This window comes from Crocodylus siamensis, chromosome 5 (genome assembly GCF_052110815.1).
Source record: "Crocodylus siamensis isolate JL-2025a chromosome 5, ASM5211081v1, whole genome shotgun sequence".
Lineage (NCBI taxonomy): Eukaryota > Metazoa > Chordata > Crocodylia > Crocodylidae > Crocodylus > Crocodylus siamensis.
Genome location: NC_143399.1, coordinates 76391200 through 76414460, shown reverse-complemented (window position 1 = coordinate 76414460; position 23261 = coordinate 76391200). Strand labels below are relative to the sequence as shown.

The 23261-nt window shown below is 43.9% G+C and overlaps 1 protein-coding gene across 3 annotated transcripts in view; it reads right to left on the bottom strand.

Moving 5' to 3' along the window:
- The window catches only part of LOC149864300 (poly(rC)-binding protein 3-like), an 895303-nt gene that overhangs the window by 150126 nt on the left and 721916 nt on the right, over window positions 1-23261 (bottom strand). For 2 of the 3 annotated variants that reach the window (XM_090049191.1, XM_090049188.1), the window contains one exon: window positions 5157-5272. The gene's annotated coding sequence lies outside the window, so the exon portion shown is untranslated. The remainder of the gene's footprint in view (window positions 1-5156; window positions 5273-23261) is intronic. The other variant, XM_090049189.1, reaches the window with a different exon arrangement.

Below are 23261 nucleotides of genomic sequence, written 5' to 3'. Positions count from 1 at the left end.
CATGAGCTGGGTAGCATGGGTCAGAGATGAACCTCCCTTGGAGTGGTGTAATTGTAAGCTGTCTGGACAATTCAGAGGTTAAGAGCTCATGGAGCAACCTAAAATTAATGTCTAACGAGGCCCTTAGTTAGAAAACAGTCCCTGCCTACAATCCTGACAGGATGCATTTTTCCAGTGTGGACACAAGGTAGCTTACATGATGGGGAGGACTGGCAGTAACAAAAGAAAGGCCTTTTTTCTTATATACCTAAAACACCCACACATCTGCGTTCTAGAGGGCAGGATACGACCCTTTGTGCATTCACTAGGCACAGTTTCAGCTATTTAAATGAGAGAATCTAAAGGTAAAAACAAAAAGGATCCTAACATTTTGTTCTATGCACTGCACCTCAAAGAACCTCAAAGGTCTTGATCTTGAAATGTCACTGGGCAGACATGTCCAAATAAATATGCTTCAGGAAGAATGGTAACCTTTAATAAAGAGATATAAGGACATCTTAAACTTACATGCTGTCTTTAGTACAAATAAAATGTATTCAAATAGAAACAAATCCAATACTGCAGCTGGTGTTTAATGATACTTCATTTACATCACAAAAGACTGAATTGAGTGTTTATGGAACTAGTAGAAGATTGAGAGGAAGAAGATTGCTTTACTTTCACATGCTGCCACTAAAAAGCCTTTGTTTCTGTACATGGTTCCTGATGACTTATCTTTTCAGTAACAAGATCTAAGAAACAATCTGAGATGGGTACCTAATTTATTAAACACAACCCAACTTAGGCTCACTACTTCAGATGTAGCAAAATTTACTTCAGGGTGACAGTCCTCAATGGGCAGAAGACGAGGAAGAGACCTTAAATCCAGTTTAAGTTTTATTTTGAAATTTTAAGAGGGACTTGATGAGGGATAGATTTCATGTTGCCCATCTGCCTGACTGTTGGACATCAGTGGTCAGCAAAGCACAACAGGAGAGTCAATATAATCTTGTCATCAGTGGTGTCAAACGCTGCCAATACATTTACTCAAAGCAACACGGATGACTTTTCAGCATCTGCTGCTAAATCTGGATATCCACGCCAGGTCACAGCATGGCCCTGTCAGATTCCAATGAATCTGCAAATTCTGCTAAATACCTTGTCATAAGGACATGAGAAAGGCAAGGATCCACCACAGATGCACTATTCATACTATCTTTGTGCTGTATTCAAACACAAAAGCTCAACTGGTTGGAGACATTTGAAATGTGTCACTTGGTGGGGAATATCTAGATGTCTCTAGGTGAACGTGCTCCGGGAGTGGGATAGGGGTGCTTTAATTAGAATGGCTCTGAGACCCACTCTAATTAAAGTGCCCAAAGTGTCACATGTGTCAGTGTCCCCACACTGAAAAATGGCAGTGGGGGTGCCTTAACTAAGGCTCATTGAATGAGCTTTAAGTGCCTGTAGCAGGGCACTAAGGTGCCTGCTACTTGTAGAGCCGGGATAACTACCCAGGTGGTGGTTGCTAGGGTAACCAGAGGGAGCTAGTGACCCACACCTGCCAGCAGTCAGCTGACCGGAAGCTGCAGGGCCTGGCTCACATTTAAACCCCAGGGCTGAAGCCACGTGGGAGTTCCCAGCAGCCAAGGGGGAAGGAGCTGTCCCAGAGCAAGCGGAGGGGAGAGGCCAGACTCCAGGTAGAGCTCCAAGACTGGGGCAAGGATGGAGCCCCCCTGGTGTGGCAGGAATAATGCTACAGCCAGATGGCTAGGATTTATGTTATAGCCCAGGGACTTGTGTTTTGTTTGCTGTTTAAACCAGTGGCTTGGGTGGGGCTATAAAGGGGATGGAGGAGGCCTCATAGGGGGTCCATGGCAGCGTAGGGACCTGGGTACCAGAGAGGGCACAGCATTGGGGTGCGCTGACCCCGAGCCCCAGAGAGAGGGGGGCAGCGAGAAGCCCCAGAGAGAGGGGGCAGCGACTGACAAGCGCCTGTGGACAGCTTGAGCGCCGGTGAGGTGCAGAGTAAGACTGAAGAATGTCAGTTACATCAGCAAGGCTTGGGACATGTTAAAGGGGTGGCTGGAGCCATGCATAGCCCGTAAGGCTGGGGTGAATTGAAACACCCATTACAGAAATGGAGCCAGTGTACAACAGGATAATCGTGTCCAAGAGGACAGAGAGGCAGCCTCCCTATTATACATTAACGTCAAAGATGTGGCGGAAGAGACTTGAGGGTGCTTTTAGGCTAACTTGGCACAGTAAAGGGGGTGTTAGGGGAGAGCACAGCAACCCCTAGGATGGCCTCCTGTTACAGTGCCCCGGCAGCCATTTTTCTGTTCACAGAAGCTGATACACATAACGCTGGAATCTGCTGGAGCACAGTAATTATCATGCTCCAGAAGACTTGATTAATCGAGTCTGCTCTGATGCACTGTAATTTCAGTGCACCAGAACAGCTTTGCTGAACATGTATAGGCATGCTAAGATTACATTTTCTTGTCGTGCTCCTGAATCTACCACAAAACTGTAGTAACAAAGCACTTTGCTTCACCAAGTCTTAAATTCTAAAATAGACAATAATTTATAGAGTTAAAACCAGCTTGGGACTTGTCAGTTTAATTTAAATTTTTGTAACAAGACTGAGATCCATTTCTCTTGTGACAACGAGCCCTCCAAAGGTTTTTTCCTTAGTCAGCTCAAGGTTCTAAATAACAGGAGCTTCCCAAACAGACTGTTAATCACCCTGCTTTCAGAAGCTCAGGCCACCAAGTTTTTACTAGAGCTAAGTACAGACATTCAAAAAGCCTGAGGCAGAATTGATCTAAGTTGCATGGTTTTCTGTACAGTATATATTAGTAGCGAACAGAACATGCATTTAGCTTCTGGTTGGGGGAGGAAGGCAACACTTAGGCCGGGTTCCACCATTTTTAAACCAGTCTGTGTGCTAAACGTATGTTTTGTTACAGGTATACACTGGTTTTGTGAGGTGAAGTTTTGTCTTTTACAAGTATAGGCTGGGTTCCCATTGCCTCTACTGGTAAAAGTGTAATGATTGTACCTAGCATAGTAGACCAGTGGGGGCATTACCTGTGTACTCCAGCACTGGAATGATTAAGGAAGCTATGCAACAAATGGAATACAGTCTGCCAGACTTTTTTTCACCATTGTATTCTCATACAACTTGGGTCTATGTCCAGATGAGTGCCTGTGTGCTTTGTGGCACCTCAAAGGCACTCATCAGAACAGAATGCCACTTACACATCTATGTCCAGTTAGATGCCCAATAGGTGGAATAGAATATAGTCTGAAGTTGCAGGAGAAAATGTGGGATAATAAAATGTGAAGGGTGCTGGGCTGGAAGTCGAGAGGCTTGGTTTCATTCCCAGCTCAGCCACTGACCCACTGGGTGCCCCCACTGGCAAGTCACTTCATTGTTCTGTCAGTTTCCCTACTTGGGCTAGGGGCAGATATCCAAAAACCATGAGACTGAATTGATTTACTCTTTGCAGGTTAGTCTAAGCTGCACAGCTTAAGCTGATTAATAACTGGACAGACATTCTCTGTTAAATCAGGAAATGCAGGCACATGCCTGCAGTGGCTCAAGCCAGAAGCTGGGGGGTGCTAGGGCATGCTTGCCAACACTGCCAAGGCTCTCACCCCTCCCTGCTGGAGTGGAGGGGGCATGGCCAGGCACCAGCCTGGGGCTAGGAGGACACACAGGATGCCAGCCACCAGCCTGGGGGGGTGGGGGGTGCTGCTGCCAGACTAAGGAGTGGGGATGGGAAAAAGTCCATTCTCTGAAGAAAGCATGTATTGAACACAGCAATTTGCAAAGCATACAACAGGAAACTACCAAAAATCTTCACCTAGGTTAAGATATAGCCCAGTAAAACACAAAACACAGCATATACAACTTAGTCTAACTGAAAATGTAAAGCAGCAAGACAAGAGAGAGCCTTGCATAAGCCCTACTAATCCTGAGGACAGAGTGTCTCCTTATAGCCAGGCATTCAGAAAGACTTTGTTTTACAGGTTATGCTTTATAACATAAATGTAAGTCTCTGCATTCTTTTGTCTGCACCTTCCAGCCAGAAGCTGTCTGCAACTTCCCTTAACTCCATCTCCAGCACATGTGTGATGACTGTCAGGTCTTTGTCAACACTTCCCATCTCTCAGGCTGGTCCTGAAGGTCTTAGCTCTGGGTTCACAGGTGCAGGTCTTGGATCCGCATACAGGGAACTAGCTTGCCTCTCTCCCTTGCTCTGGGACTGCTGTGGAATTAATCCCCTCCCTGGATGCAGGCAAGCTGGACAGAGGGAGGAATTAACTCCATCTCTGCCTGACTGCAGGAAAGTCACGGAGGTGCAGCTGGGGCTGGCAAACCCCAGCTGCAGTCCACAGGGTTTGCCAGCAGGGGTAGAGGGGGAAGGGGATGGAGGAAGAAATTTGCCTCAGGGGCCATGGCAGGCCAGCACCTGGCCACGTCCCACCCCTTCTCCGGCTAGAGAGCAGAGGGAAGGAGCCAGCCCAGCTCTCTATAGCAGAGCCCAGCCCAGAGAGCATGCCTGGGTTTTAGGGGTCTCTGATTTAACTTAAACCATTAAGAGGTCTGGGACAGACCTTGCATAAACTGGTTTGAGCCAAATTAGTTAAATCTTATACTACATTTAGCCAGGTTTATCTCAAACTGGTTTCAGCCATTTTCATACTGGTTTATGTGTACTGAATGTCTGTTCTGTTACAGATTTAAGCCAGTTTCTGATCATTTAAACCAGTTTACGTGTAATGTCTGTCCCTAGCCTTGCTGAATAGAGGTTATATTACCTTCCACTTCTATGTTTTTGATCCTATTTTGTGATCTAGAGATGAAAAGCACCCTGGGACCTATGCATTCAAAGTGTCTGATGCTTAGGTGGATCCTACCACGGGACTGGAGACTCTACTCCTAGATCAGTAAAAGAATTAAAATAATTTGTTTACCCATTTCTGTCCTCCACTGCACATGGGTGTTTCCTCTCATGTGCCATGGAGTAAGAAGAGAAAGCCTCTCACTCAACATCTTTATGTGTGGGACAGAGAAGGACATGATGTCACAGTTCATATATTATGCAAGTACAGTTCTATACAGATCGTTAATATAAACAAACTGGGACAAACCCTCTTTGACTCACACAAATGTAAATCTCCTCTGAAGGTGCAGATAAATGATGTCACTTCGTATTTGCACCAATGTAATTGAGAGCAGACTCAGGATCGCTTGTCTTATTTAACTGGTCCAACACATTATCTGAAAGAATACAACAGAACAATAGTTATAAAAATGTCTGGATGTCATCTAGTGGACAGCAACAAAAATGATGACAAGTTTAGGAAACAGGACTTAAACAGAAAGACTGGAAGAAGTGGGGTTATTAAGCCTGAAGACAAAACGACTGTGAGGGAGACTTGATAACAGCTGTCAAATACCTGAAGGGTGGTTATAAAGGGGATAGTGATAGACAATTCTCTGAGTCCACACGAGAAAGGACAAGGCATAACAATCTTAAATCACATAAAGGGAAATTAAAGTTGAATATTAGGAAGACCATTTTCTTTATACAGGTGGGTAAGCATTGGAATAGATTACCTAGAATGGTGGCACCCAACCTTCCTCTGCTGGCTGGGTGAGTGATGTGGGGTTGGTGCATGGGGTCAGTTTGTAGGTGCAGTATAACATGCTGGAGTGACCCAAAACACCAAGATCCAGCTGCGCACTGGAGTGACCCTGCATACCCAGATCGAGCCATGTGCCAGAATGACTCTGCATGCTGGCCTGATATAGCACACAGACCACAGTATCCAGTCTGCAGTGCTCCCCATGATCCAAAAATTTGGCAACAGTGGAGCAGCAATTAACATTGCCACTATTCCCCTACCGCCAAATTTCTGGAGCCATGGGGAGCCCCATGGACCATGTGATAGGGCTGCACAGGCCAGATTCTAGCCTGTGGGCTGGAAGCTGAGAAACCCTGACCTAGAGAGGTTGTGGAATCTCCATTATTGGAAGTTTTTAAAAGCAGGTTAGACCAACACTTGTCTGAAGGGATGATCCTGCTTTGAGCAGCTGTTTGGACTCTATGACCTGCTGAAGACCCGTATGATTCTAAAACAGAAAAGAAGAATGTCACATTTTGTGACATACAGCCGTGACTCTGAGTAAAAGGAAAGATACGTCATACTTCGTATTTATTGCAGGGGCATGCCATAGTCTATAGGCCCTGTAATCTGAAATGCCAGCCTGTGAAATCATGTTAACTGCAATATGTTTCAGTGTTTCAAATGAAGGATATTTTGTTCCAAGTTCATAATACCACTCTGCGCATCCAATGAAGAAGTGCCTGTCAGAAGTCCTACTTGTCAGATTTGCATGGGAACAGAGATAAATGGGCTAAGCACTGATCTACTGGTAAAAACATATGGACATTTCACTAAGATCGAAGTTTTCGGGACTAGCAAAATAGAAAGAATACAATAGCATTATATTGTATACAATATCTTTTGTGTTGCACTCTTGGTCACAAAATCCAATTTTGTCCTTGAATTTACCAGAATAGCCCCTTTTAGCTTTAATAGGTGATATATTTGTGTAGCTGAGGAGAGAAGCAAGCTGATTGTGGCTACATTTTTCCCCCAAATATATATCATATAACCTCACTCAGTGCACTTGAAGGCAGAATTTGGCCGCTAAACTGAGATACCTGGGAGTATTCCCCTTCTTCCCTCCCTTCCCCTACCCACTCCTTTCTTTCCCTCCCTGCAAAAGTAGAAATCTTGAATGTGGCTCTGCCTGAGTGATCACCTGTTTTTTTTCAGTGATAAAAAAATCCCAGAAAGTCAAACCAGGAGGCTGTGAGAAAGCAAAGCATTAAATGGGGTTTCACAGGATAACTCATTTTAGAAAATGCAGTGCGACTAAGCATCTACAGAAAACAATATTCAAAAAGTCTGACCTAGATAACATTATTTCTTAGTGACTGGAATTCATTAAAAATGCTATATTAAAAAATGTACTGAAGCTTGAGTGTCACTTTGTTTTGGATAACACAGCTCTGCTTAACTAACTGAGAATAAAAGAGGGTTTTTACAACAACAACAAAGGCAGCTGAAAAAGAGTTATTTTATTAAGAATAGACTAATAATAAATTGGTATGAAATAGAATGCTTTCACATAGTAGGGAATTGTTTGAGTGAAAGTTTTCTTTGGTTAGCTCACAGCCCAAGTTGTCAGCTGAAGTCGGATTTCAAATCTGAAATCTAAAATTTGGGAAGAAGTCCTAACTTCTCATGGGGAAACTCCCAGATTTCAGAGCTTTAACTGACAACAGTCACAATCTTGCCATGCCACTGAAGTCAGGGCCACTGCAAGGTGGAAGGGCATAATAAGCCTTTTCCATTCCTGATGCTCCTTGGGCAGTGATTGAGCAAAGATGGCTGTCATGCACAAACAGGATGTCGCTGTATGCAAATGGAAGCACTTAGGACAGCAAGAGAATAAGGTCCCAAGCTGTGTGTAGACAAAATGAGGGGCATGTATGCACAGCACTTTAAAGCAAGCTAAATGCTTTTGCATTGCTTTAATGGTGTCCATGTTTGTATGCCTTGGCAGTGTATTGCACATTAATTCCAGCCACTGTAGGAAATTCGGTAGCATAATGCGCCTTAAATGACTTGGGGCGCAGAAAACTAAAACTCCTTCGAGGAGTTTTAGTTTGCTGCCCCTACAACTGCAGAAGAAAGTACCAGGCCCCGTGAAGTTCTGTGGCTCTGCAGGAAGCCTGTGCAGACAGCCTGGCAGCAGCCTAGGAAAGCAGGCTCTGCCCAAGGAAAGTGGTGAGCCTGATCTTCCCCCTCTCTGGAGCCTGCCTGTCTGCCTGAGCTGTGTGGGGGCCCAGTGCCTCCTGGGATTGAGTCACGTGCCTGTGGGCAGGTGCTGCTGGGGGATGGGGGTGGGCACTGCTGCTGTGGAGGGAAGCACCAGCCCCCCACCCAGCCCAGGGACTGCTCTGCCTGCTGTCAGGTGGCCCTCTCCTCTCTGCCAGAGAGACAGGTAAGTCAGCAGGGTGCGTGCACAACACAGGGTTTAATTGGGCCTAAATTGAAGTGGTGTTTTTTTAAAACTCACTGCTTCAATTAAAGGCCCCTATTTTATCTGCATTTGCCCCCAGTGTATCAAAGGATGTTGGGCCTGGGTTGGAATGCACCTAAGGCAATCCCCCTCAAAAGGGACTTCTCTTATGTTTAAGTACTTAAGGCAAGCACCAAATATTGAAATTATTTAGCCTAAATTTTGGGAGAACTAGGATTTTTTAATCCTAATGAAGGCTAGGGGGTGGAGGGATTTGATAACCCTTCACAGGCCACCAGTTGGACGGTCCTGATGGTGCTTGATTGTTTTCTATGGCCACAGGGGCCAGGAAAAAAGGATAACAGTCTTAAATTACAACAGTCTTAAAATTTAGGTTGGATATTAGGAAGAACTTGCTACTTCTGCACATCATTAAGCATTGGAATGGATTCCCTACAGAGGTGGTAGAATCTCTCTCTGGAAGTTTTTAAGAGCAGGTTAGGTCAGCATTTCCTAAACTTTTAATACCCAGGGCACATTTTTTCTGAATTCAAATAGGTAGCACACTTTACACTTACACTCCAAAATATGTATGTGTATAGCTTATTTCATAGATTTCATAGACATTAGGGCTGGAAAGGACCTCGTAAGATCTTTGAGTCCAGCCCCCTGCCCCAGGGGCAGGAAGTCAGCAGGGGTCATAGGATCCCAGCAAGATAAACAGCCAAATGTCTCTTGAAGGCGTTCAAAGTAGGTGCTTGAACACCCCCGGTGGCAGCCTATTCCAGACCTTGGGGGCTCGTACAGTAAAGAGGTTCTTTCTTGCGTCCAGCCTGAAATGGTCATGGAGGAGTCTGTGACCATTCGACCTTGTCATCCCCTGGGGCACTCTGGTGAACAGACATTCCCCCAGATCCTGGTGAGCACCCATTATAAACTTATAGGCAGTCACCAGATCACCCCTGAGCCTGTGCTTTTCCAGGCTGAAGAGTCCCATAGCTCTCAGCCTCTCATCATAAGGTCTGTTTTCCTGACCTCTGATCATGCATGTGGCTCTCCTCTAGACTCTCTCAAGCTTCTCCACATCCTTTTTGAATTGTGGAGCCCAAAACTGGATGCAATACTCCAGCTGCGGCCTCACCAAAGCCAAGTAGAATGGCAGAATGATGTCCTGGGGTTTGCTTGAGAAACATCTATGGAGGCAAGCCAGCGTTTTGCTCACTTTATTAGCTGCAGCATCACACTGATGGCTCATGTTCATCTTATGGTCAATCATGACACCTAAGTCCCTTTCATCCATAGTGCTAGCCAGTGTAGCACTGCTGAGGCTATAAGCATGCGGTGGGTTTTTCTTCCCAATGTGGAGAATCTTGCATTTTTTGGTGTTAAACACCATCAGGTTCTCATCTGTCCATTTCTTGAGCCTGGATCAGGTGTAGATGCTTTACCCCAAAGTCTGGTGTCATCAGCAAACTTGCCAGTCCACTTCTGATACCAATGTTCACATCATTAATGAAGATGTTGAATAGTATAGGCCCAAGGACAGAGCCTTGAGGGACCCTACTAGTCACAGCACACGGCAGCAATTGACTTCCATTAACCACCACCCTCTGGGTCTGACCACAGAGCCAATTCCCGAGCCAGCGCACTGTGGTGAAGCTGAGGCTGCAGTTGGCCAGTTTTGCTAAGAGGTGATTATGGGATACCAGATAGAAGGCTTTTTTGAAGTCAAATTTCTTCTCCCTTGTCCAGGTGATGGAGTCACCAGGAACAATGGCCACAAGCTGAGGGAGGATAGGTTTAGGTTAGATATTAGGAAGAACTACTTCACTATAAGGGTGGCCAGAGCCTGGAATAGGCTTTCCAGAGAGGTGGTGCTCTCACCTGCCCTGGAAATCTTCAAGAGGAGACTGGATAGGCACCTGGCTGGGGTCTTATGACCCCTGCTGTCCCCAGTGCTCCTTCCTGCCCATGGCAGGGGGTTGGACTAGATGATCTGTCTAGGTCCCTTCTGACTCATTGATTCTATGAAAAGGAAAAAAGATTGGTCAAGCAAGACCTACCTGCAACAAACCTGTGCTGGCTATCCCTCAGGATTTTGCCATCAGCCAGTCTGTTAAGATTGGTTTCTTTGATAATCTTTTCTAAGACCTTCTCTGGGATAGAGGTCAGGCTGATGGGCTTGTAGTTGGCCAGATCCTCTTTCCTCCCTTTTTCAAAGATAGGCACCACATTAGCCTTCTTTCAGTTTTCAGGTACTTCCAATTTTATGCAGTGGTGCTCAACCTTTTGGGCACAGGGCTGGGGCCCAATCCTGCTGTGTGGAGCTTGGAAATTTGGAGGTGAGGGAGGAATGGCAGCATTAATTGTCACCATTCCTCCACTGCCGAATTTCCAGACCTGTGGGGAGTCTCCCGGACCCAATGATGTAGCTCCAGAGGTGTTATCTGATACTGATAAAGTGTGTTTTTTTTGAAGCACACTTTCAATGCTCTTGTAGTACAGTAGTGTGGGCAGCATACCCTTTGGGAATCACTGGGTTAAACATTTGTCTGGAATGATTTAGACAGGGATGGTCTTGCGTTGAGAGAAAGCTGGTCTAGATGACTTCCTTGAGGTCCCTTCCAGTCCTATTTTTCTGTCATTGTAAGTGCTTTTATGTAGTGGGGCCATGCCCCACTAGATCAAACTCAAATCTCATGTAGCTTTAAACTCTAAAGTTTGGACAAACCTTTAAAGTTTCACTGGCATAGGTTAGGAATGTAAGGAAAAAGAAAAAGAAGAGAAAAGAAAAGAAAGAAAATCACAGTTTTGACATTGCTATGCCAGCAAGAGGTCTAGTCTAGATGTCATTATATAGGCAAAAGAAAAGTCCTGTTTGCTGTAATAGCTTATCTTTTTCAGGGAATTGGTGGAAAGCAATAATTGACAAAAAGTTTCCAGGTTGTAGCCATATTGGTCTAGTGGGAAAAGCAATCAGGACTTGTGGTAGAGGTGATATCTTCTATTAGGCCAACTAGATTTTTTGCAAAAAAAATCTTTAATTACAAGCTTTGGTGCACAAACACCCTTCATCAGGCATAAGAGAAAAGATTGTAAAAGTTCTCCTTGGTAGAAACTAAAGTTCATATTTCAAAGGACAGTTGAAGGTGTGGTAAAATCTCCTGTTTGGTACAATTCATTTTATACGCAGATTAGGCTCAGAGAAAAGTTGGAATCGTCTGTTTACCTCAAAGTTGTTACGTGGTAAGCAGGATATAGTCCTATTTCCCTCTGGTTATGGTGTTTCATATTTCACAGAGGAGTAAATAGATAGAATGCTCTTTTGGGCATGCATTTCGTATGTGATGAGGTGTCTCTGAGCTCTGTGGTGAGGCTCTGTGTGCCTAAGGATTTTGTGGAAATTGTTTCAACATTATGAGAGAGCCCTCAGTTGGATGCATTAAAAAATAATTCCATTCCAAGCTAGAAAAAGAGACGTGGAACCCCAACAACATCAGCACTTTCCCATTGGCACTACCTTCAACTGTATTTTACTACTCCAGAAAAACAGATAAAAATTCCTTAAGGGACTGCAAAAAATGGTTTCAGTTTATATCACTACTTTATTCCAGGCTGTTGATTGTAGTTGTGTTGGTATAAGGACATAGACAGACAATATTCTTTGGGTAGATATGATATCTTTTATTAGACCAACTAAATAGTTGGAAAAATTGTTCTTTGCAAGCTTTTAGGCACAAACACCCTTCTTCAGGCATAGTCTGTTGGTGTGTGCACGCTTTCCTAGGTAGAACAGAAGCCAAAATGCAAAACGCAGGTCTGTGAAAATCCTAATGTGTGGCAGTAAGGTTCAAAGGGAATGGGAGACAATAGGTGTGAAAAGGTAGTTGTGGGGAGAAAGGGGGAGAAGGTGGTCAAATGTAGCTGGTAAAATGCAGACAGGTTACCTGGGATTATCAGATGGCAGGATGGCAGGCAGGTTATAATGCACCATAAATCCAATGTCTATATTTAGTCCACGATTTTTTGTATCCAATAGATTTATGATGTGAAGTTTATAGGCTTGTGTATTACAGGTGTTTTAGTAAATGCACTTTAAGGATTAGACCTGAGAGACTGGAGAGAGAGTGGTTATCTTGTGAGAAGTGTGCACCTCTAGTTAACTGGATATTTTTGTCTTTGATAGATTTTCAGTGTGTGTTCATTCTGGTACACAGTTTTTTCATTTCTCCTACGTATTTTCCATCCACGCGTTTAGTGCACTAGATAAGATATATTATATTTCTGGAAGTGCAGGTGTAAGATCCAGGAATGGTAATGGTTGTGTTGTGGGATATAGTCATTGTGAGAGTAGTGGACATGTGTTGGCAGACTTTACATTTTTTTGTCCCTGCGTGGTCTGGATCCATCCAGTGTGCTTTGGGCCATAGGAAGTTTGCTTCTGGTGATGAGGTTGGTAACATTTCGTGCTTGTTTAAAGGCTAGGATGGGTGGTTCTGGAAAGATCTCTTTAAGAATTGGGTCTTCTTTTAGTACGGGTTTCAATTGTTTGAGGATTTTCCATATAGATTCCAGGGAAGTCACAACTAATGGTATGCAATTTGTGGGGATTTCTTTTTGTACTGCAGTGATTCTTCATGTGGTACTGGGGTGGCTCTTTCAAAAGTATGATCTGTCTCTCTGGAGGAGTGTCCTTACTGGGTGAAAGCCCCTTTGCAATTTGTGAGGTGACGATCAGGGGTATTTTCCTCAGTGCAAATTCAATGGTACTGGAGGGCTAGGATGTATAGTACAGTTTTCTTGATGTGTTTAGGGCGATTGCTAGATCTGTATAGATAGGCATGTTGGTTTCCTGTATATGGTGGTTTGTATTTTACCATTCTAGTTATTGATCATAGTGTCTAAAAGGAAATGTTGGTGCTGGAGTATTCAAGAGATAGTCTAATTGATTGGTGATGGTTACTGAATTTGTGATGGAAATTAATCAGAGATTGCAGGTTTTCAGTCTAAATGATGAAGAATGTAATCGATAGATCTTAGGTATAGCATGGGTTTGATGGTGCAGTTCTTGTGAAATTTTTCTTCCAGGTGGGTCATAAAAGGTTGGCATATTGTAGAGCCATTTTGGTGCCCATAGCTGTGCCCATGGTCTGGAAGAAGTATCGGTTATTGAAACTGAAGTTGTTGCGTGTGATGATGCAGTGTATAAATTCAGTAATATCTTTAGGTCTATACTTTTGAGTTGTAATCTTGCTGTTGTAGATGTGTAAGGCAGGTTTGGATGCCATCCTGGTGTGGGATGTTGGTATATAAGATGGTAACATCCCTGGTGGCTAGGAGGGTTTTGCCTGAAAGGTGGTCTATGTTTTTAAGTTTTTTAGAAAGTCTGTTGTGTCTTGACAAAACTTGGTCTTTGGGTGATGAGAGGTTTTAGGATGAAACCGGATATTTCCTCAGTTTGGGTTCCATGGTTGAAAATTATAATTTGTCTGAGTTTCCTTGTTTGTAGATTTTAGGGAGCATGTAAAAAGTCTTTGGTTTGGGTAATGTGGGAATTGAGTTTTGTAGCTTTTCTTGTAGTTCAGATAGAAATGATGTGATGGTGGTTTTGAGTTTTAGGGTCAAAAGGGGTGTTGGATCTTCCTTTAATTTTTGTAGTAGGCAGCGTCAGAAGAGTTGTCTGATGGCTTCTTTTATGTAGGTTAAAGATAACTATAGCTCCTCCTTTATCTGCTGGTTTTATTACTCTTTGGTGGTTGGATCTTAGAGATTCTATGGCCTTTTTCTTGGACAGGGAGAAGTTGTTATGGTGGTGTTTGTTGTTGATGATTTCATTATTTATTCTTTCCCTGAAGCAGTCAATATAGCCATTGAGGTTTGAATTTCGTCCACTGTGAGTGTCCAGTTTGATTTTGGGGGGATTTTTTGGTATTAATCCTTTCTTCAGTGTTGTCGCAGGATGAAGTGTTGCTGGAAGTGGATCCATTTTGGTTGTGGAAATATTTCTTGAGATGGCTGTATCAGAAAAATTCTTTTAGTTCTCCACATTGTAGTATTTTATTAGGGTATTTTTTCTGGACAGAAATTGAGGCCTTTTGAGCAGACAGATTTTTCCACTTTGGTAAGTGTATGCATGAAGAGATTGATAATATTTGAGGGTTGACCGGTTCCTTTAGTTTATCAGGTATGAGTTTGGAATATTGTATGGTATTGGTGTTGTTTCTCTGATGGTTGTTTAATGGTTGGGGAGGCTGTTCTTGTAGTAATTGGCTCCATTTCTTCTTTTTATGTTGAATGGATGTTGTAAAAAAAAAATCATTGGTAGGCTTTTTGTGTACACTGTATAACGTTTGGGAAGATAATCCATGTTTATTCCAGCATTGTTAGAGGTTTGCATGGTTAGCAGTCTCTTGTGCATTATCCCTTACTGTTAGTTACAGAAGGAAATTAAGCTCCCATCTTTTCAAGTAGCCCCAAATAATTCTAGTCAATGAATTAAGGCTTCATTCTGATTTTTTTTTATTAGCTGCACACACTTTACTTCTTCTTTTATGTCACCTGTTAAAGGGCAGAATCAGATCTTGAAAATATTATCAAAAGGCTAAACGTATTAGCCATAGCTAAGACTTCTTCTCCATCCAATCCTAGACGCATGTCAGGGACAGCAGATAATGAAGACCTGAACAAGTGCTGCACAAGGAGGAAGGCTGACTGAAACTTGCACACAATAAAAGACTGAGGGTGCAGACACAGCAGGATCGCTCTGGAGAAACTTGTAGCCTGCACGGAGTGCTAATACAGAGCCTGGCCACTATGTGGCAGAAAAGCCAGCTTGCACTGAACAAATGGCTATACAGAGATGCAAATGATAAGATTAGCAAAAATAAGAGTGGCTCTCTGGTGCAGGGGTGGTCAGTCTGCACCACCTGTGCCACAAATGGCACAGGCAGACTCGCACATAGCATGTGGCAGACTGAGGAGCGGACAAGCAAAACAGCAGCATATGGGGAAGGAAGCAGAAAGCAGAGCAGCAGATCGGGCACAGAGATGGGACTGGAGTGGTGTTCAGAGGGTGCATGGTTAGTTTGTACCACACCTGCCAAAAAGGTTGGCCCCCATTGCTCTAGTGTAACTAGCACCAGCTTATAGTTACTCCTCATTTTTGGAGTGAGAACTTTACCCCAGAGTGAACTGATTAACACAAATATAAGGCTTTGTGGGTGCATGCACATGTTCATTAATGTGCCACAATTATGGCACATTAAAGTTCAGTACTTGGTTATACAAGTACAATCAATGCGCAGGAACTGGCATTACTGCACAATAGCATGGGTGCACAGCTTTTTAATGATGCTAACTGCACATTAGCATAATACTACTGCACAGAAGCGTATTAGCATGGTTTTTGCCCTGCATGCTACTGTGTAGTAGAATTAGGCTTCTGTGCAGTTAGCATCTCGTGTAGATGTGCCCTGTATTGAGGGTCTCTCTACTTCTACTATGAAGTAAAGTCAGCTTATTCTGTAGTTAACGTCATGTGTCTGTACCCTGAGAGCCAAATTTAATTCTATTTCTTTAGGATGAATCCACTGAGAAACATACTGTACACTGCTAAAACCAATGTCTGAATGTCATGTACATTGATAAAGGTTTGGCATGAGACAAACTGTGATTGGTTTGATGAAGCAACTGAATTTTCATCAATTGAAGTTTATTTTTAGTACACAATAAATAGGCAGCTAACTCTGGAAGATAAAGATCCTGATCACATCCTGAGTACATTCACTTAGGAACTCTAGTCACATGAAGAAAAGGACTCTTAAAGGTTTCTACACTGCTATTGTCTCAATTAAGAAAATGAATGGTCTTCAGAAAATCTGATTTCCCCCTCAGAATACAGAGAATTGCCTTTGAGGACATAATGATTTTGAGAGCCAAATGGATGGACATTTTCATGTGTGCATGACATAAAGCAGATTTTCACTCAGATATTTTTTTTTTCAGTTGGATGCACCAAGTATGTAGATTGTTGGTAAAATTACCCCACAGAAACTGAGTAGTAACAACACTGCTGTACCAGTCATACAAACTCTTACCTAGGCATTTTCACCAAAGGGTGGTCAGACAACACAAGTAGAAACTTTCAACTACAATGAATTCAATCACTTGTGCAGTGAATCTAGGCCAGAGGTGGGCAATTATTTCAGGTGGAGGGCCACTTACTGAGTTTAGGCAAGCTTGTCCCCCCAGAAGCACTCCTTTCCGCAAGGGTTTTTGCCATCTCAGAACCAGAAAAATACCAAATTATATTCTAAAAGTCGAACATCTAAAACATTCATTAATTTGATTTCAAAAAATATTTTTGTCCTGATTTACATATGCTTGTGTAGTGTACACAGAGGTGATTGCACAATAGCTTAAAATGAAGTCTTACTCTTGTATATTGTGGGGGTTGGGGGTACAAAGGGGTAGGTAGAAGTTTGTGGGGGGGGGATGTTGGTGTGTGGGTATGTGGGGTATGGGGGAAGGTATGAATGTGAGGTGAGGGAGCATGTGGGTATGTGTGTGGATATGTGGGGTCTGGGTGGGTCTGGGGTGTGTGAGGCAGAGTGGGTGTGGGGGTCTGCAGGTATGGCAGTGCAAGGGGGGGTAGTGTGGGTGTATGTGTACGGTGGGGTGTATGTGGGACTAACCCTATGAACACACACGCATACACACTCTCTCTCCCTCCCTTTCTGCACCCATATATACACAGTCTCTCCCTCCCCCATTGCACACACACCCACACACACACCCCCTCTTGCTCCTGGCCCTGGGGTACTGGTGCGGCCCTGTGCTCTTGTGGTCTGGTGATGCAGCCGAGGGCCATGTGGTGCTGGAGCAGCCAGTGGGCGTGCAGGAAAGCAGTGAAAGCTGCAGCAGGCAGCGGCTTTTTGGTGGGGGGGGCATGGGTAGGAGGGGGCTGCAGGTGGGGTGGGGCCAGGTTGGGTTTTCTACTGAGTCCTACCAGCTTCCCCTATGTCCTACTGCCTCTGGCTCTCATCATCTTTGACAGCCAGCCAGAAGCAGATAAATATTAATTTTCTAAATTTTTTAGGGGCCTCACAGGCCAGACAGAATGGCTTCATGGGCCAAATCTGGCCTGCAGACCATATTTTGCCTGCCCCATTCTATAGAGCACCCAAGTCACTCCTGATTGGCTGTTGGGCACAGAAAAGCATGCCCCCAACCTGGTATTCCTCCAGTAAAATTTAAATGCAGTTTTTCTACAAATGCTCAGATGAATACATGTCACTTCCTACTTTCTAACATATAAACATGTCAGACAATATAGAAATGAATGTAAATGTTAGAATAAACTAATTATGAATCAGTTATCTTTATTTTCCACACATTTTCACTGAATTACTGAATATCATATACTATAGACAAAATACTTGGGCATTATCATGGTTAAATTAACGGTAGAGAATATTTTTCAGGTATTTTGGGTCTGATGTTCTTTTTTCCATAATTTTGCGGGACCATGGGTGTTCCTGGCTGGGTGTGCAGGTGCCAGGTTCAGGCTCTCATGGATCTGTGCCAAAGCGTGTGCCCAAGCACTGGGGTTCTCCTGGGCTGTGTGAAGTTTGTATGTACATTGTGGGGTGCTTCATGACAGGGTTGGAGGGAACAGCCCAGGGACATGGGTACCTAGGTACTGGGGCTCATGCAGGAACACAAACACAGATGCCTCCCTTTTCCCCCACCCCCAACCTGCCTGTGGCTGACAGCTGGCCAGAGGCAGGAGGTGGGGTTGGGAAGACAGTGCTGTCTCAGTTTTGCATGTGGCAAGTGTTTGCATTTCTCCCTGCATGGAGTGGGGGGGGGGGAGGGGAAGTGGGGGGCTCACTTGGGCTGCAGGCAGACACTGATCTAATGTAAAACAATAGGAGATCTGGTACAGAAGTTTGATGCAGTAGTCTAATTTAAATCAATTAAGTCTGAGTGCACACTGATCCAGGTCTATCCTAGACTGGGTTCCACCATTTTTAAACCAGTCTATGTGCATTGAACTTCTGTTCTGTTATGGGTGGAGGCTGGTTTTCGATCACTTATACTGGCTTATGTGTAATCTCTGTATGTGGATGTCCTTGCCTTCATCATTGTATCCTTGTGGGCAGCTGGTGAAGCAAAGTCTCTGCAACTGCTCTGAAAGCTCAGAAAAGTTCAGAGCTTTTAGTACAGGATGATCTTAATATAGTAACATATACCAATATGCTCTTTTGCTGTCAGTAAGCATGTCTACATGAGACGTTTACTGGGGAAATGTCTAATTAGCTCTGTAGTAGTCTCAACATTGACATGTGCAACCCTATTAGGTCGAAGGAAATGAATAAATGCTGCCATAGGTTAGTACTTGTAAACATAAGTAACCTGTCCTATGGTAGCATTACTTAGTGTGCAGCAACACACATGTAGACGCTGATGGGGCTGGCTGGGACATGAAAGTGCTTCAGTGTGTGGTCTGCCTGCCAGCTAGCCGAGCACTGTAGCACCGTAGTGTCCCAGCCAGCCCCTCTGCAGCATGTTGAGCTACGTCTGAGCAGCCCCAGGTTGGCAAGCTGACCCTTCCAGGCCTCCTGCCAGCCTCAATGTGCTGCAGTCCCAGGCACATGTATGAATGCAGTGCTTGGGAGCAATAAACTCTGGTGCAAATGCAACAGAGTTTATTGTATCACACTAATATCTGGTGTAGATGCACCTAGTGTGCATTTGGCCTTTATCTTAATATCTCAGAATTTAAAGATAATGCTTTTATCCTAATTGTCATCTCATTTCTTCTTCCTGCTTGTGAATCACAGAGGGTCCAACTTCACTGTTCTGATGTTTTACTATTTTGTACTGAAAACCTTGATAGCTTTTCCCAGTAATTGGGGTGGATGTTTCTCCTTGGGAGGGCACTACTTCCATGGTATTACAGTCAGTCATGTAATCTGTCTTGGCTGTCTATTGTTCCAAACCAGCAATTAGAAGTTGTTCATTCATATATATAAGCACACACTATCTGCAGGATAGAATACAGAACTTTAAAAGGAACTGACCCAACCATCACATATTATGTTTGTCTGTTTTTTTTAATCTGGTTTATTTAATGACTATTTTCTAGTGTACAGTAGTAGTCCTTAACAAGTATGGGAGTTGACAAATAATGTTACCCTGGTATCTGTAGTATTCCCTTTACTATTGCCATGTGTCCTATAGGCAATACCTTGACTGCTGCAAGCTGAGGACATAGAATCCAAAACATTGATGTCCATGCATAAATTCTATTGCGGTTAATAGGATTGAGGACACATGATTCAGTGCTTTGCTCAGCAGGGATGAACTTAAACATGAGATCAAATGCTTCCCTGAATTAGGGCCTGAGTGAACCACAACTATTAGTGAGTTTAACAGATACTATAGCAGGCTTGTGTACTATAATCATAATCAGTTTGGATTATCCAGTTTTGCATACCTGATTTGTTTAAAAAGTTTTGGATTCATAAATTGGCATAACTTGATCATTTTAGATAGACCCTTGCTTCCACCTGTGCTCACTCTCTTCTTTTGGAATTAAATATCTGGGAATTATACATTACTAGGGATGGGGGATTTCTCGGTTTCCCAGTAAGGGTTACAGAATACACTTCTACTCTTCAAAGAATCTCAGCTGGCAGGCTTCAAAACTCAGGACAAGACAGGATTCTATGCATAAGAAAATTAATTTGTAGAGCAACTGCTAATTTATGTGAATATGCTGTATTCCTAAAAGCAGAAACATAAATGTGGAACATATATCTTCAGACAAAGTGCATTCATTTACCATTGTTTTAGATCCCTATTTTGGAACAGAAGGAACAGACAGGGGTTTAAGTTTCTGACACAAGTGCTGATTCACTGATTTTTGTATGAAATTTAATCACATTTGTAAACTTCAATCTAAACTGATTCCTCTTTGCTTATAGTCTTGCAATTGTGTGTAATGAAACACATTTATGGTGAAGAAATTGAGATTTTTTTGAGAGATTTGTGTTATTTTTTTAAACTAGGACAAATCTCTCCCTTTCTCTTCACCTGTCTCCTCTCTCTCTTCAGATATTTGCAGTACAGAAAAAATTAAGCGAATAAATGTACCATATTTACTTGAATACAAGATGTGGTCCCTCCCGCTCCCAAATCAGCATGTGAAAAAAGCTTCTTATCTTACATTCCCATACCAGAAAATTTCATTAAAATATATTGTTTATGATTAAACTGCTGCCAAAAGTACCATATTCTCCATAATGGAAATGAGCTATGAAGCCAATTAAATGCAGCCAACACTATAAAACACATGGCCTATAGTAGGCAAACATAGTGATGGGAACTTTTTTAATTTTTGGTCCTTAAAAAAAAACAAAACACACAACCCAGAAAACAGGCAGGTGTTCCCTCCACAGAGAACTGGCACCACGCCTGGAGGTACTCCGGCATGGGGAAGGCCGGAGCCAGCCTGGGCACCCTCCCTTGGGTGCCAAAAATTTAATTAATTAAAAATGTTAAAGTTCAAATGATAAACTTCAAAGCACAAGAAAATACAGAAAGACCTGAGTGTGGGGCTACATAGTAGAGGAGGAGGGTAGGGGCAGGAATGCAACTAAGTTGCATATGAAACATGCAGCCAATTAAACCCAGAGGTCGGGGGGTAGGAAGCGGGACAGGGAGGGAGGGAGCGCAATGCTTCCAAAGCATAAAATATTTAGGCGACCCTGCACAATAATACTACATTGTAATAGGGAAATAGTTCAGGAAACTCATACAGTTACAAATAACAATATGCAGGATACAAATTGTGGGAGTGGGAAGAGTCCAGGATTAAAAGTCCTTGGAGGCAATTTGGTATAGTGGAAGGGAGGCAGGGAGGGGGTGGTCATGTGGTCCCCTCTGCATCACTTCTAGCTGGTGGTCTGGTGGGGTCCATGTACTGACACTGTCTAATGATGTGTTCTACACAGACAATCCTCAACCCTTGGATGGTATCAGACATCATGAGGCACTGCATCAGCTTGGCATAGTGGCGAGATACACAGCAGGTGCACAAGATGCTCTAGTTGCTGGGTCCTATGCTCTGAGTGCCTTGATGATCAGCACTTAGACCATCACGTCATATCCCCAGCTCCTCAAGGTGTCCACCAGTGGCCAGTAGTACTTTCACTTCCATTTCTGAGCCTCAATGAGAGCTTACCAATGGTTCTTGAACAGGATGGTAGCATCTACCATCACCAGGTGCTTACTGTCCTCACAAGTCACAATGACGTATGTACAACTGGCTCTTGCAGCCTGGCACAGCAAGGTTAACGGACGCAGTCCCTGCTGTGATCAGGATGACCTTGGCCAGTAGGTCCTGGATGGCATTGTGACAGAGGTGTCATGCTCTGGCATGGGGTTTGCAGGCACACAGTACATAGGGGAGAATCTTTGCCTCATAGCCACAGTGTCAGCACCTCCTGTCATGTTTCCTGTACTGGATGGCACCATTGAGCAGCAGGCACTTGCAGCAGGTGTAGTGGATGAAATGCCTGTCTGCAAACCGTACAAAGCTCCTGCTGAGCATCAAGTAGTTGCTTACATCCCACTTTGAGGTGAGCTCGAAGACCTTGTCCAGGTTCCTGGTTAGGTTTCACTCTTAGGTCACTGGCATATTTTGCTTGGATGGTGTCTGTCCATGAGGATCCTCATGTGGAGGGTCACGGTGACATGGCTGGTGTTAAGGGCCAGGAGCAGTGAGACTCCCAGATCCTGGTACTCTTCAGTCCAAGTCCAGTTGCAGCTGATGTGCTTCCTGAGGTAGTGCATGGCATTGTAGGCTTGGCTCAACAGTGAGGCGAAGTCATTGAAGTCTTGGCTGAACACTCCTTCCAGCAAGCCAATCAGGCAGGTGGCCAATCATGTCTAGTGGGCTGCCTCATGATCCAATTGTGGGCAGTCTCCTTCAGGGTGCTGGCAGCAATGCTGTTCACTGTCTTTTCTAGACAGATCAGGAGATGGTATTTGTAGGTGACCACCATGACGTTGCAGTGGTCACCCACATGGGGCATGTTGGTGCCTCCCTGCCAGTAGGGGAAGTGAAGGATCTTATTGCTGGCCCACAGTGGCTGGTGCAGCCACTTCTTCAGCAGCTGCTGGACCTCAGTACCTGCCTTCTTAAGAGGGGTCTTGGGAACTGCTGAACCCCTCAGGACAAGCATGATGCAGGGGACGGGAAAGTGTTCACTGCATCTGTCTTCTGCCAGGGGGCCAGCAGGGACTAATCTAGCTTGTGGGCCTCCTGCACAATTCCATGAATGGTTTCTTCTAGCTTCTGATCTTTGCTACACTTGATATTAGAGAAAAAGGCTGAGATGGATAGGTTAGTGCAGCCCATCTGAATAACATATACAGGCATACCTCGGGGATATTGCGGGTTCGGTTCCAGACCACCGTAATAAAGCGAATATCGCAATAAAGCGAGTCACACAAATTTTTTGGTTTCCCAGTGCATATAAAAGTTATGTTTACACTATACTGTAGCCTATTAAGTGTGCAATAGCATTATGTCTAAAAAAACAATGTACATACCTTAATTAAAAAATACTTTATTGCTAAAAAATGCTAATTGAGCAAATGCTGTTGGAAAAATGGCACCAACAGACTTGCTAGACGCAGGGTTGCCACAAACCTTCAATTTGTAAAAAACACAATATCTGCGAAGCTCAATAAAGCGAAGCGCAATAAAATGAGGTATGCCTGTATAGTATTGCCCATTGTGCTCAGTCCTCTTTAGTGCTTTTTTCCAAGTCATGGTAAGCCACTACATTGAATAGATTTTGACTTCCTTTTCATTCCCACAGCTGAGCTGTTCCTTTCTTTCCCATTTCCAATTATTCCTGTTTCTTCACAGCCTTAAATGCTTGGCAAACATGATATGGTGCTCTGAACCAGCAGGGCAGGCCCTACGAGGAGAGGCTATGGGATCTGAACCTGTTTGGTGCCCACAAAAGAAGGCTGAGAGGGGATCTGGTGGCCACCTATAAACTTGCCAAGGGGGACCAAAAGCTAATGGGTGTGTCCCTGTTCCCCCGAGCACTACCAGGGGTAACAAGGAACAATGGCCATAAGTTGACTGAGA